Consider the following 14,688-nt stretch of genomic DNA (forward strand, 5'->3'; position numbering starts at 1 on the left):
AAAACTTTTAACCAACGTGGAAGAACTTACAAGAATTCTTTTCTTTTAAATTTTTTTTAAATTAAGGAATTGAATAGTGCACCCCAATCTAACTAGAAAATAGTTTGGTGTGTTTTATTAGCATCATTTTCAGTCATTTGAAACCGGGTTACACACGACGATACCTGGCGAGCAGGTGTGCCTCCGACCAGGTGTCCTGGACATCAACCTCCCGCCTCCTGCATCGCTCCAGAGGCGGGATTTCATCCCTTCATTTATTTATTTATTTGTCTATATCCCAAATATTAAACTCCAGTCCAGTTACAGGAGTTATCATCAGCAGAAACAAACCACAATTGTCAGAATGAACATGGTTGAGTCAGGATGTGATTAACAGCAGATTTCAACCCCTGTAGTCAGTTGTGAACTCGCTGGTGTCTCAGCAGGGTGGATGGCCGAGTGAATCCCTTCCCACACTCAGAGCAGTTGAATGGCCTCTCCCCAGTGTGAACTCGCTGGTGTCTCAGGAGGTGGGATGACCGAATGAATCCCTTCCCACACTCAGTGCAGGTGAACGGACTCTCCCCCATGTGAATTCGCTGGTGTCCCAGCAGGTCGGATGACCGAAAGAATCCCTTCCCACACTCAGAGCAGGTGAATGGTCTCTCCCCAGTGTGAACTCCCTGGTGTGTCAGCAGGTGAGATGGCTGAGTGAATCCCTTCCCACACTCAGAGCAGGTGAACGGAACCTTCCCCATGTGAACTCGCTGGTGTGCCAGCAGGTCGGATAACCGAAAGAATCCTTTGCCACACTCAGAGCAGTGAATGGCCTCTCCCCATTGTGAGCTTGCATGTGTGTCAGCAGGGTGGATGAGTGAGTGAATCCCTTCCCACAATCAGAGCAGGTGAATGGCCTCTCCCCAGTGTGAACTCGCTCGTGTGACTGCAGGAGGGATGACTGAGTGAATCCTTTCCCACACACGGAGCAGGTGAATACCCTCTCCCCAGTGTGAATGCGTCGATGAATTTCCAGTTCTGATGGCGACCTGAATCCCTTCCCACAGTCCCCACATATCCACGGTTTCTCCAATGTGCGGGTATCCTTGTGAATCACAAGGTTGGATGATCAGTTGAAGCCTCGCCCACACACACAACACGTTTACAGATTCTCCGCGCTGTGAATGGTGCGAGGTTTCTTCTAGCTGTGTAACTGATAAAAGCTCTTTCCACAGGCAGTGCCATGGAACACTCACTCGGGTGTGTGTGTCTCGGTGCCTTTCCAGTCACACTGATATTTACAATATTGTCCCACAGGCAGGACAGACAAACATTTCTCCTTCCACTTTCAAAGTCCGATGATATTCAGGTCTTGATGAATCGATTGACTCCGTCAGATCTTGACGCGGTTTGGTTTGTGCTTCCTGTCTGAAAATCTCCCCTTCTAATACGCTGTAAAAGGAGATAACAAAACTCATCACTGCCAGTACAAGACACAAATTCAGGATAGACACATCTAGGGGCCAAATTTCGACAGCAGTTGCTCCTATTGTTTTGGAGTATCCTATAAATCACAATTCTCCACGTTTAGTTTGTTCCACTTTCAGTCAGTTAGTTCAGTTTATTTTTCCACCCACCTAAACCATTTGGCCAGCTAAGCAAGTTTAGACAGCGAAACGTTACTCCAAACTAACTTAGGCCTGAGTCAGTGCCCACTTTTGTTCGCTCAGAAAAACCTTGCGGACACTTTAGAAATCAGGCGCCGGTAGCCAGAGATGGCGGGCGGGGGAGGGGTTGTGGAGGGAAGGGAAGTTAGAGGATTTTCCAAAGCATTAAACACTTCACTTTTAAAAATAAAGAACCATCACTAAGAAAGCAAAAAAGAAAGGAAAGATAGATTACGAAAGTAAACTTGCGCAAAACATAAAAACAGCTCGTAAAAGCTTTTACCGATATATAAAATGGAAGAGAGTGACTAAAGTAAATATTGGTCCCTTAGAAGATGAGAAGGGAGATTTAAGAATGGGAAATGTGGAAATGGCTGAGACCTTAAACAATTATTTTGCTTTGTGATTCACAGTGGAAGACACAAAAACCATGCCAAAAATTGCTGGTCACGGGAATGTGGAAAGGGAGGACCTTGAGACAATCACTATCACTAGGGGGGTAGTGCTGGACAGGCTAATGGGACTCAAGATAGACAAGTCCCCTGATCCTGATGAAATGCATCCCAGGGTATTAAAAGAGATGGCGGAAGTTATAGCAGATGCATTCGTTATAATCTACCAAAATTGTCTGGACTCTGGGGAGTACCAGCGGATTGGAAAGCAGCTAATGTAACGCCTGTTTAAAAAAGGGGTCAGACAAAAGGCAGGTAGCTATAGGCCGGTTAGTTTAACATCTGTAGTGGGGAAAATGGTTGAAACTATCATTAAGGAAGAAATAGCGGGACATCTAGATAGGAATAGTGCAATCAAGTAGACACAACATGGATACATGAAGGGGAAATCATGTTAAACTAATTTACTGGAATTCTTTGAGGATACAACGAGCATGGTGGATAGAGGTGTACCGATGGATGTGGTGCATTTAGATTTCCAAAAGGCATTTGATAAGGTGCCACACAAATGGTTACTGCAGAAGATAAAGGTACGCGGAGTCAGAGGAAATGTATTAGCATGGATGGAGAACTGGCTGGCTAACAGAAAGCAGAGAGTCGGGATAAATGGGTCCTTTTCGGGTTGGAAATCGGTGGTTAGTGGTGTGCCACAGGGATCGGTGCTGGGACCACAACTGTTTACAATATACATAGATGACCTAGAGAAGGGGACAGAGTGTAGTGCAACAAAATATGCAGATGACACAAAGATTAGTGGGAAAGCGGGTTGTGTCGAGGACACAGAGAGGCTGCAAAGAGATTTAGATAGGTTAAACGAATGGGCTAAGGTTTGGCAGATGGAATACAATGGCGGAAAGTGTGAGGTCATCCACTTTGGAAAAAAAAACAGTAAAAGGGAATATTATTTGAATGGGGAGAAATTACAACATGCTGCGGTGCAGAGGGACCTGGGGGTCCTTGTGCATGAAACTCTTTTTGGAGTTCACCTGCAAAAACATAAAACATTAAACGGTGCCACCCGACCTGGGTGACACTCCAGACATTTACAAGGCCCTTTTTTTTTTCCCCCTTTTTTTTTTGTGTTTTTCTTTTTTTGGTTTTTTTTTGGGCACTGAAATCACAATTTTTCCCAGTGCCCCCTATAAAAGGGAAGGGGGACACTAAAAGCACCGGCAATTAAAACAAATTAAACTTAAAAACGTAAAATCAAATTAAAATTTGGTTGCCGGGCGTGATGATGCACTCCAGTCCCTCCAGTGCCCACCTCTCGCGGAAGGCCACGAGCGTACCGGTGGACACCGCGTGTTCCATCTCCAAGGACACCCTGGACCGGATGTAAGAGCGGAAGAGAGGCAGGCAGTCAGGTTGAACGACCCCCTCGACCGCCCGCTGCCTGGACCGGCTGATGGCACCATTGTATACGAGGAGGACTTCGGACCGACCCGCTCCCCTCCGCACAGGGTGCCCAAAGATCAGGAGAGTGGGACTGAAGTGCAGCCAGAATTTCAGGAGCAGCCCCTTCAAATAATAAAACAGGGGCTGCACCCTTGTGCATTCCATAAGAACATGGAACACGGACTCTTCCAGACCGCAGAAATTGCAGGCGGCCTGGGAGTCCGTGAACCGGCTTAAAAATTTGTTGCATGGCACTGCTCCGTGCACCACCCTCCAGGCCAAGTCCCCGATGAATAGTGGGAGGACCCCTGCGTAGAGTGCCCTCCATCGGGGACCCCCGCCTCCTCCGGACGGCAAGATGGTATGCCATCGCGTGTCCGGACGGCCGGCGAGGATGGCAAAGTTGAGGGTGTGCAGGAGCAGCCCATACAGGAAACCCCTCCGCGCGGAACTGAAAGGCACGGAGGGGATTTCACCGAGGCGGCTCATCCTTGTGCATGAAACTCTTTTGAGTTTACCTGAAAATAAACATAAACATTAAACCGTGCCACCCGCCTGGGTGACACAGCAAACATTTTCAAGGCCCCTTTTTTTTTTTTCCTTTTTTTTTGGTTTTTTTTTTGGGGGCGCTAAAATCAAATTCTTTCCAGTGCCCCCTATAAAAGGGGAGGGGGACACTAAAAGCACCGGCAATTAAAACAAATTAAACTTTAAAACGTAAAATCAAATTAAAATTTGGTTGCTGGGCGTGATGATGCACTCCAGTCCCTCCGATGCCCACCTCTCGCGGAAGGCCGCGAGCGTACCGGTGGACACCGCGTGCTCCATCTCCTAGGACACCCTGGACCGGATGTAGGAGCGGAAGAGAGGCAGGCAGTCAGGTTGAACGACCCCCTCGACCGCCCACTGCCTGGACCGGCTGATGGCACCCTTGGCCGTGCCCAGGAGCAGTCCTACGAGGAGGCCTTCGGACCTACCCGCTCCGCTCCGCACAGGGTGCCCAAAGATCAGGAGAGTGGGACTGAAGTGCAGCCAGAATTTCAGGAGCAGCCCCTTCAAATAATAAAATAGGGGCTGCAACCTTGTGCATTCCATAAAAACATGGAACACGCACTCTTCCAGACCGCAGAAATTGCAGGCGGCCTGGGTGTCCGTGAACCGGCTTAAAAATTTGTTGCACGGCACTGCTCCGTGCACCACCCTCTAGGCCAAGTCCCCGATGAATAGTGGGAGGACCCCTGCGTAGAGTGCCCTCCATCGGGGAACCCCGCCTCCTCCGAACGGCAAGATGGTACGTCATGGCGTGTCCGGACGGCCGGCGAGGATGGCAAAGTTGAGGGTGTGCAGGAGCAGCCCGTACAGGAAACCCATCCGCGCAGAACTGAAAGGCACGGAGGGGATTTCCCCGAGGCGGCTCAAGTTGTGAGGCGCCGGACCCCGAGGGAGGTTCCGGGGTTTGGCGCCGATGAGAAATTCCGTCCGGACGGGGGTCAGTTCGGAAGGGATCTCCCCACGTGCTTGTGCCTCCTCGATGCACCTAACGGAGTCAGGGCCCAGAGCTGTTTTTAGCGACTCGATGGCATCGGCCGCGTGGCAGACGTTGGCAGAATTTAGGCGCCGCGGCAGCGTGTCTGGCGCCATCCAGCCCGCTCCTCCGCCATCGAGCACGTCCCTGACCCTGGTCACCTCACCAGCCACAGCCCTCTCTTCCGACCGCCACATAAAACCTCGGCCATGGAGGTACGGATTCCCGAGCAGCGGTTCCTGCAGGACGGCCGCCACTTCAGCCGGCGGAGAGCTGCGCTTGGTGGAGACTTTGTTCCAGACCCTGATGAGTTCCCTGTAAAAGACAGGCAGCTCCCGGAGGGCGGTCCTGGCACCCCCCAAGTTCACAAACAGGAGCTGCGTGTCATAATTGAGGTCGAGCTGCTGGCGGAAGAAATACCTCGCCATAGCACACCACCTAGGAGGGGGCTCGACGTAAAGGTATCTCTGCAGGGTCTGAAGATGGAAAGTCGCGAGCCGGGCGCTGACGCACACCAACGACTGACCGCCCTCATCAAGCAGGAGACTCAGGACCGCAGCAGAGACCCAGTGCTTCCTGTTGTTCCAGAAGAAGTCCACCAGCTTCTTCTGTATCTTGGCGACAAACGCAGGGGGAGGGGTCAAAGTGACCAGCCGGTACCACAGCATTGCGGCCACCAGCTGGTTTATGACTAGCGCTCGACCCCTGTAGGACAGCACTCGGAGCAGTCCTGTCCAGCGCCCTAGGCGAGCGGCGACCTTGGCCTCCAGCTCCTGCCAGTTCGCCGGCCAGGCTCCCTCGTCGGGGCTAAGGTAGACTCCCAGATAGAGGAGATGGGTCGTGCTCCAGGCAAAAGGCCTGAGCTCCTCCGGCAGGGAGTCCACCCGCCACTGACCCACCAGGAGTCCGGAACATTTCTCCCAGTTGATCCTGGCGGAGGACGCGGCCGAGTAAATCTCCTGGCACTCACGCATCCTCCGCAGGTCAGCGGGAACCTCTACCGCGAGGAGCACATCATCGGCATAAGCTGAGCGGACGACCTCCACGCCTGGCCCTTGCAGAGCCAGTCCCGTCAACCTCGTCCGCAAGAGGCGCAGGAAAGGCTCCACGCAAACGGCGTATAACTGGCCGGACATGGGGCATCCCTGGCGCACCCCTCTCCTAAAGCGAAGGGGCGCCGTCAAGGACCCGTTAACCTTAATCAGGCACTCCGCGGCGGCGTACAAAAGTCGGATCCGGGCGACGAAATGCGTCCCGAACCCGAAAGCGCGCAGAGTTCCGAGCAGATAGTCGTGATCCACCCTGTCGAACGCCTTCTCTTGGTCGAGGGATAGGAAGGCGACCGACAGACCAGCCTCCTGGGAACAATGGATGAGGTCCCGGACCAAATGGATGTTATCGTGGATTGTCCCGCCCGGGACCGTGTAGGACTGGTCGGGGTGGATCATGTGGTCCAGCATGGCACCAAGGCGAGCAGACATCGCCCTGGCGAAGATTTTGTAGTCCGTGCTGAGGAGGGAGACCGGGCGCCAGTTATTAAGGAGGCGGAGATCGCCCTTCTTAGGCAGCAGGACGATGACTGCCCTGCGCCAAGAGAGGGGCATCTCCCCGGTCGCCAGACTTTCCCCCAGGACCCGCGCTTAGTCGCTCCCCAGGACGTCCCAGAACGCCCTGTGGAACTCCACGGTCAGCCCGTCCAGCCCCGGGGATTTTCCCCTCGAGAGCTGGGCGAGGGCACCGGTCAGCTCCGCCAGGCTTAGCGGAGCTTCCAGATTTTCGGCGCCCTCCGGGCTGACCTTCGGCAGGTCCTCCCACAAAACTCTACGCGCTTCCTCGCTGGACGGATCCGGAGAGAACAGAGTCCCGTAATATTCACGGGCCCTGTTGTTGACGCCCTCCGGATGCGAGACGAGAGAGCCGTCGTCGGCCAGCAGCGTCAAGAGCTGCTTACGGACACTCTGCCTTTTTTCCAGCGAGTAGAAGAAGGGGGAGCCGCGGTCCAGATCCCGCAGGAACCGGATCCGCGACCTCACGAACGCGCCTCGGGACCCGACGAGCTGCAGGTCCTTCAGCTCGGCCTTCTTCGCTTCGTACCCCGTCCGCAGGGCCGGGTCCTGGACGACTTGACCGAGACGGGCTTCCAGGTCGAGCACCTCTTTTTCTAGGCGCCCGACCCTGGCCGGCCGCCTCTTGGTCGACCCCCTCGCGTACTCTTGACAGAAGACGCGGATGTGAGCCTTGCCCACGTCCCACCATAGCCTCAAGGAGGGGAAGCCCCCCTGCTTCCTTCTCCAGTCGGATCAGAATCGACGGAAAGAGTCCTGGAACCGCACGTCCTCCAGCAGCTGGTTGTTAAAGTGCCAGTACGCGGACCCCGTCCTCGCACGGAGCGAAGCGAGCTCAGCCCACACCAGGTGGTGGTCCGAACACGGCACCGGCCGCATGGAGGCCGCCGGGACGCAGGAAACGTACGCCCGAGACACGTAAAGGCGGTCGACTCTAGACCATCCAACTCCAGGCCTCACCCAAGTAAAGGCGCTGGAGTCGGGGTGGAGATTTCGCCAGACGTCCACCAAGTCGAAGGACCCGACCAGGTCCCTCAACTTCTCCATCGCCGTCATGCACTGCGGGGCACCGGAGTGGTCCCTCGCCTCGAGGGTGCAGTTAAAATCCCCCCCGAGGACAATGCAGTCGCCGACGTCGACGGAGCCAAGAAGAGCGGACACCTCTTCAAAGAAGCGCGTTTGCTGCGGGCCAGGCTGAGGGGCGTACACGTTCACGAGATGGAGCGGCACGTCCCCCAGGCGAACCGTTACGTGCAGCAAGCGGCCTGGCACGGGCTCCTCGACCCCCAAGATCTCCGGCTGAAAATGCGGGCCCAGCAAGATGGCCACCCCACTAGAAATGGCGGTGAGGTGGCTCATGCGGACCTCTCCTTGCCATTCCAGGAGCCACGTGGCTTCGTCTCCTGGAACGGTGTGGGTTTCTTGCAGGAAGCACACTGCATATTTCCCCTCCCGCAGGAGCGAAAAATTGTCAAATCTACGGCGTGCCCCTCTGCCGCCGTTGATGTTGATGCTGGCTATGGTTATCTTCATGGCAAAAGCATAGTGCAACCTCTACCTTAACCTATTGTGGGGGAGGGAGCTGAGTCTTTTGTTGAACTCCGCTCCCTCCGCAGCCCAGCGAGGAGTCCCTCGAGCTCGCGCAGCTCAAGGTGTTGCGCCTTTGTCAAGGGCCCGCCCGCGGCCAAGGTTCTAATGGCGGGGCGGACGGACCCCTTGATCACTCTGGCTCGGACCATTTTTCCAGGGCCAGTCGGGATTGGTTGCAGTGACCCCGGCTCTGGGCCAAAAAGTCCCGGAGTTCCTTTGCAGGAATGAGGATGGTCTCAGCGGCGGCCGCGAGCAGATCCACCGCCTCGCTGGCGGTGGTCTCTAGGTCTTCACCCGCGTCCCCCACCGAGTCCCCGTCCTCCTCCAGGAGGTGGCCGCCAGCAGCCGGCCCATCGACCGCACAAGGTACGGCAAATGAACCGGCCCTGGCTCTGCCCCGATCCCACCCCCAGGATCGTCGGCAGAGGAGTCCCCACTGGGCTCTTTTAAAAATGGTGCTGGGTCGGGAAATGACAGCGGAAGGGGTTCCCCCCCCGCCCCAGGAACCGGAGAACAAGGAGAGACCTGGCCATAGGAGATCCCCAGGCTCCCCAAGTGCACCAGCTCCAAAGTAAGGGGCGAGGGTGGGTGTTCCTCCCCCTCCCCGCTGCCACCCCCCGGCCCAGCATCTACAGTGTCATAATAAACATTTGTTTCGGTTTCTGCCGGGTCGAGCGACTCCCGGGGGAAGTTGGGTATTGTCTGGGCGGGCTCAGGTTCGGCCTTTTCGGCCCCGCCCGCCTCAGTCCCCGGGGCGCCCGGCCCGGCGGCCATGCATTCCTCCGCGGTCCCCACGCCCCCCACGACAGGCAGATCTTCCACACCATCTCCGGGAGGCAGAGGCTGGGCAGCCTCGACTGTCTCACCCTCCCCGGGGACAGACTCCTCCCGCCTACGGCGCTGCTTGGGGGCGCTGGTGGGGGACGCGGGACACGCGGCGGGCAGCGACTCCTCCGCGGAGGGGTGTTGTTCCCCCTCCGCCTCAACGGAGAGGCGCCTCCTTTTGTTGCTGGAGGTGCGCTGAGGCAGGGAGACCTCCATGTCTGCCGAGACCTCCCGCTCCGCCCCCCCTTTTTCTTTTCTTGCCCGCGCCCGGGCCCCTCTGCGGTGTTGTTCAAGGGCACGGGCTCAGGGCACCCCGCGCTCGCCGGTGGCTGGGTTGGGCCGAACGCGGTGGTCAATCTTTCTGGCGCACTGAGGGGACCCGCCTCTAGATGTTTCTCCTTGTTCCGCGCCTTCTTTCCGCTCGGACGCTCTCCCTCCCCCCCGCCGGAGGCCCCGAAAACAAAGGGCTCCGACGATGCCCGCGCACCTACGGCTCCCGGCACGCGGACGCAACTAGGGGGAGGGGTGGCGGCGGCGCCAGCCTTGGCCGCCTTCGGTGGTTTGGCGGCCTTGGAGGCGGGGCAGTTCTTGCGAACGTGCCCCACCTCCCTGCAGGCATGGCACCGCACGCCGTCCGACGTCCTAAAGACGCGGTAGGCAGTCCCCTCGTGCACCACATGAAAGTTCCCCTCCGTCGTCTCCTCCCACGTGAGCCGGACAAAGAGCTGGCGGCGGAAGGAGTACACATGGCGCAGGCTGCTCTCCCTGAGGCCGAGCGGTATGGGGTTGATCCCCGACCTTACCTCCCCCAGGTGGTGTAGGTGAGGGAGGAGGAGCTCAGAGGGAACAAAGGGCGATTTGTTTGAAACGATGACCCTCTGCGCGGTGGCCTCGAGAGGGTCCACCGGCCGAAACGTCCCGCCCACCGTGAGCCCCTTTTCGAGGGACAGGGACACCGCCCGCTCCGACCCCAGGAAGATAACAGCCTTCCCAGACATCTTGGAGGCCGCGACAATGGCCGAGGGGCCGACTACCCCAGCCATCGCCCGCACGCACTCCTCAATGCTCATTGTGGGGTGAGTGTCGCTCTTGACCCCGTGTTTTGTGGTAATTAATCTGAAAGGTGGCAGGGCAGTGGGTGGCGCAGGAGGTGCCGTGGAAGGGGTTGCCACCTGCGCATATGTCCTCGCTGGCCCTGCCACCGGCGTGGATGGGGTCGCCATCACGGGGTTCCTTTAAGGGCTACACCCACCCCAAAGTCACAGGCCTTAATGGTCTTTATTGGCCTCGTATATTAACTGAGCAGAGGAGCCCTTAACGAGGCACCTCTCCCCTAGTTGGCAATTGGGGAGGGGCCTTGCTCCCTCTGCTCAGTTGTCTCAATTGATTTTTTTAAAATTGATTTGGGAGGAATAGGGCTCTCAGAGAGAGAGGGGAGAAACAGAGCGTAACGGAGAAAGAGAGAGGGGAGTGGGGAGAGGGGGGGGAACTGCGAGGTCAGGTCTCCCCTCGCAGCTGTGCGTGGGTGCACTCCCCAGGTGGCAAAACACAAAAAACACAGTCTTTGGATTGGTCTTCAGGTGGGGGGAGAAGACGTCTTTACCTGGGGCAGCTAGAGCCACCAGGCACACACTCCTAACGATGTTAATTGGGTGATTAAGAAAAATCTTCAGCCTGGTAGCTCCACTATCCCAGGCTAGGCAAATGTGGGGGGTGGGGGGGGGGTGTTCCAATTGTGGGGGGGGCCTAGTTGTAAGCAAGGCCCCCACGCACACTTCCACACACACACACACCCCCCGCGATGTTCCGGCCCTCAGTGGTCTTCTTTCCTCCCCCCACCGATATAACAAATTCTTTTTGGGAAATGCACCCACACCCACCTGTCGAAATGTAGAGTCTCCCTCCTTCCACACTGGATATTTGTTGTTGGTTTTTCCCCCTCTCTCCAACTCTTTGCAGAATGGTAAAAAGTTGTTAAAAAGTTTTCTTTTCTCCTCCTCTCCCTCTGGGTGAAAGTTGGTGGTGAAGCCCCTTCCTTCCTTCTCTTCTTGGGCTGGTCTCAGGGCTCTCCAGGCAGGAGCACAGGTTGATAGCTGCTCCTCTCACTGCTCACAGCTCCAACTGAGCAGGACACGCCTCCACTGCTCCACGATTGGTCCTTGTGCATGAAACTCTTTTTTGGAGTTCACCTGCGAAAACAAAAAACATTAAACCGTGCCACCCGACCTGGGTGACACACCAGACATTTACAAGGCCCTTTTTTCCTTTTTTGTTTTTTTTTTTGTGTTTTTCATTTTTTTTTGGTTTTTTTTTTGGGCGCTAAAATCACATTTTTCCAGTGCCCCCTATAAAAGGGAAGGGGACACTAAAAGCACCGGCAATTAAAACAAATTAAACTTTAAAACGTAAAATCAAATTAAAATTTGGTTGCCGGGCGTGATGATGCACTCCAGTCCCTCCGGTGCCCACCTCTCACGGAAGGCCACGAGCGTACCGGTGGACACCGCGTGCTCCATCTCCAAGGACACCCTGGACCGGATGTAAGAGCGGAAGAGAGGCAGGCAGTCAGTTTGAACGACCTCCTCGACCGCCCGCTGCCTGGACCGGCTGATGGCACCCTTGGCCGTGCCCAGGAGCAGTCCTACGAGGAGGCCCTCGGACCTACCCGCTCCCCTCCGCACAGGGTGCCCAAAGATCAGGAGAGTGGGACTGAAGTGCAGCCAGAATTTCAGGAGCAGCCCCTTCAAATAATGGAACAGGGGCTGCAACCTTGTGCACTCAATAAAAACATGGAACATGGACTCCTCCAGACCGCAGAAATTGCAGGCGGCTTGGGAGTCCATGAACCGGCTTAAAAATTTGTTGCACGGCACTGCTCCGTGCACCACCCTCCAGGCCAAGTCCCCGATGAATAGTGGGAGGACCCCTGCGTAGAGTGCCGTCCATCCGGGACCCCCGCCTCCTCCGGACGGCAAGATGGTACGCCATGGCGTGTCCGGACGGCCGGCGAGGATGGCAATGTTGAGGGTGTGCAGGAGCAGCCCGTACAGGAAACCCCTCCGCGCGGAACTGAAAGGCACGGAGGGGATTTCCCCGAGGCGGCTCAAGTTGTGAGGCGCCGGCCCCCGAGGGAGGTTTGGCGCTGATGAGGAATTCCGTCCGGACGGGGGTCAGTTCGGACGGGATCTCCCTACGTGCTTGAGCCTCCTCGATGCACCTAACGGTGTCAGGGCCCAGAGCTGTTTTTAGCGACTCGATAGCATCGGCCGCGTGGCGGACTTGGCAGAGTTTAGGCGCCGCGCCAGCGTGTCTGGCGTCATCCAGACCGCTCCTGCGCCATCGAGCAGGTCCCTGACCCTGGTCACCTCACCAGCCACAGCCCTCTCTTCCGACCGCCACATGAAACCTCGGCTGTGGATGTACGGATTCCCGAGCAGCGGCTCCTGCAGGACGGCCGCCACTCCAGCCGGCGGAGAGCTGCGCTTGGTGGAGACTTTGTTCCAGACCCTGATGAGTTCCCTGTAAAAGACAGGCAGCTCCCGAGGGCGGTCCTGGCACCCCCCAAGTTCACAAACAGGAGCTGCGTGTCATAATTGAGGTCGCGCTGCTGGCGGAAGAAATACCTCGCCAGAGCGCACCACCTCGGAGGGGGCTCGACGTAAAGGTATCTCTGCAGGGTCTGAAGACGGAAAGTCGCGAGCTGGGCGCTGACGCACAACAACGACTGACCGCCCTCCTCAAGTGGGAGACTCAAGACCGCGGCAGAGACCCAGTGCTTCCTGTTGTTCCAGAAGAAGTCCACCAGTTTCTTCTGTATCTTGGCGACAAACGCAGGGGGAGGGGTCAAAGTGACCAGCTGGTACCACAACATTGCGGCCACCAGCTGGTTTATGACTAGCGCTCGACCCCTGTAGGACAGCACTCGGAGCAGTCCTGTCCAGCGCCCTAGGCGAGCGGCGACCTTGGCCTCCAGCTCCTGCCAGTTCGCCTGCCAAGCTCCCTCGTCGGGGCTAAGGTAGACTCCCAGATAGAGGAAATGGGTCGTGCTCCAGGCAAAAGGCCTGAGCTCCTCCGGCAGGGAGTCCACCCGCCACTGACCCACCAGGAGTCCGGAACATTTCTCCCAGTTGATCCTGGCGGAGGACGCGGCCGAGTAAATCTCCTGGCACTCACGCATCCTCCGCAGGTCAGCGGGATCCTCTACCGCGAGGAGCACGTCATCGGCGTAAGCCGAGAGGACGACCTCCACGCCCGGCCCTTGCAGCGCCAGTCCCGTCAACCTCGTCCGCAAGAGGCGCAGGAAAGGCTCCACGCAAACGGCGTATAACTGGCCGGACATGGGGCATCCCTGGCGCACCCCTCTCCTAAAGCGAAGGGGCGCCGTCAAGGACCCGTTAACCTTAATCAGACACTCCGCGGCGGCGTACAAAAGTCGGATCCGGGCGACGAAATGCGTCCCGAACCCGAAAGCGCGCAGAGTTCCGAGCAGATAGTCGTGATCCACCCTGTCGAACGCCTTCTCTTGGTCGAGGGATAGGAAGGCGACCGACAGACCAGCCTCCTGGGAACAATGGATGAGGTCCCGCCCAGATGGATGTTATCGTGGATTGTCCGGCCCGGGACCGTGTTGGACTGGTCGGGGTGGATCATGTGGTCCAGCACGGCACCAAGGCGAGCAGACATCGCCCTGGCGAAGATTTTGTAGTCCGTGCTGATGAGGGAGACCGGGCGCCAGTTCTTAAGGAGGCGGAGATCGCCCTTCTTAGGCAGAAGGACGATGACTGCCCTGCGCCAAGAGAGGGGCACCTCCCCGGTCGCCAGACTTTCCCCCAGGACCCGCGCGTAGTCGCTCCCCAGGACGTCCCAGAACGCCCTGTGGAACTCCACGGCCAGCCCGTCCAGCCCCGGGGATTTTCCCCTCGAGAGCCGGGCGAGGGCACCGGTCAGCTCCCCCAGGCTTAGCGGAGCTTCCAGATTTTCGGCGCCCTCCGGGCTGACCTTCGGCAGGTCCTCCCACAAAACTCTACGCGCTTCCTCGCTGGACGGATCCGGAGAGAACAGAGCCCCGTAATATTCACGGGCCCTGTTGTTGACGCCCTCCGGATCCGAGACGAGAGAGCCGTCGTCGGCCAGCAGCGTCAAGCGCTGCTTACGGACACTCTGCCTTTTTTCCAGCGAGTAGAAGAAGGGGAAGCCGCGGTCCAGATCCCGCAGGAACCGGATCCGCGACCTCACGAACGCGCCTCGGGACCCGACGAGCTGCAGATCCTTCAGCTCGGCCTTCTTCGCTTCGTACACCGTCCGAAGGGCCGGGTCCTGGACGACTTGACCGAGACGGGCTTCCAGGTCGAGCACCTCTTTTTCTCGGCGCCCGACTCTGGCCGCCCGCCTCTTGGTCGACCCCCTCGCGTACTCTTGACAGAAGACGCGGACGTGAGCCTTGCCCACGTCCCACCATAGCCTCAAGGAGGGGCAGCCCTCCTGCTTCCTTCTCCAGTCGGACCAGAATCGACGGAACGAGTCCTGGAACCGCACGTCCTCCAGCAGCCGGTTGTTAAAGTGCCAGTACGCGGACCCCGTCCTCGCGCGGAGCGAAGCGAGCTCCGCCCACACCAGGTGGTGGTCCGAACACGGTACCGGCCGGATGGAGGCCGCCGGGACGCAGGAAACGTATGCCCGAGACACGTAAAGGC

The 14,688-nt window shown here is 57.4% G+C and overlaps 1 pseudogene; it reads right to left on the minus strand.

Annotated features, from left to right (window-relative positions):
- Window positions 1-395: 395 nt before the first annotated feature.
- The window catches only part of LOC139235505 (zinc finger protein 16-like), a 61,749-nt pseudogene continuing 47,456 nt past the window's right edge, over window positions 396-14,688 (minus strand).

The sequence above is a fragment of the Pristiophorus japonicus genome, chromosome 23 (genome assembly GCF_044704955.1).
Source record: "Pristiophorus japonicus isolate sPriJap1 chromosome 23, sPriJap1.hap1, whole genome shotgun sequence".
Taxonomy (NCBI): domain Eukaryota; kingdom Metazoa; phylum Chordata; class Chondrichthyes; family Pristiophoridae; genus Pristiophorus; species Pristiophorus japonicus.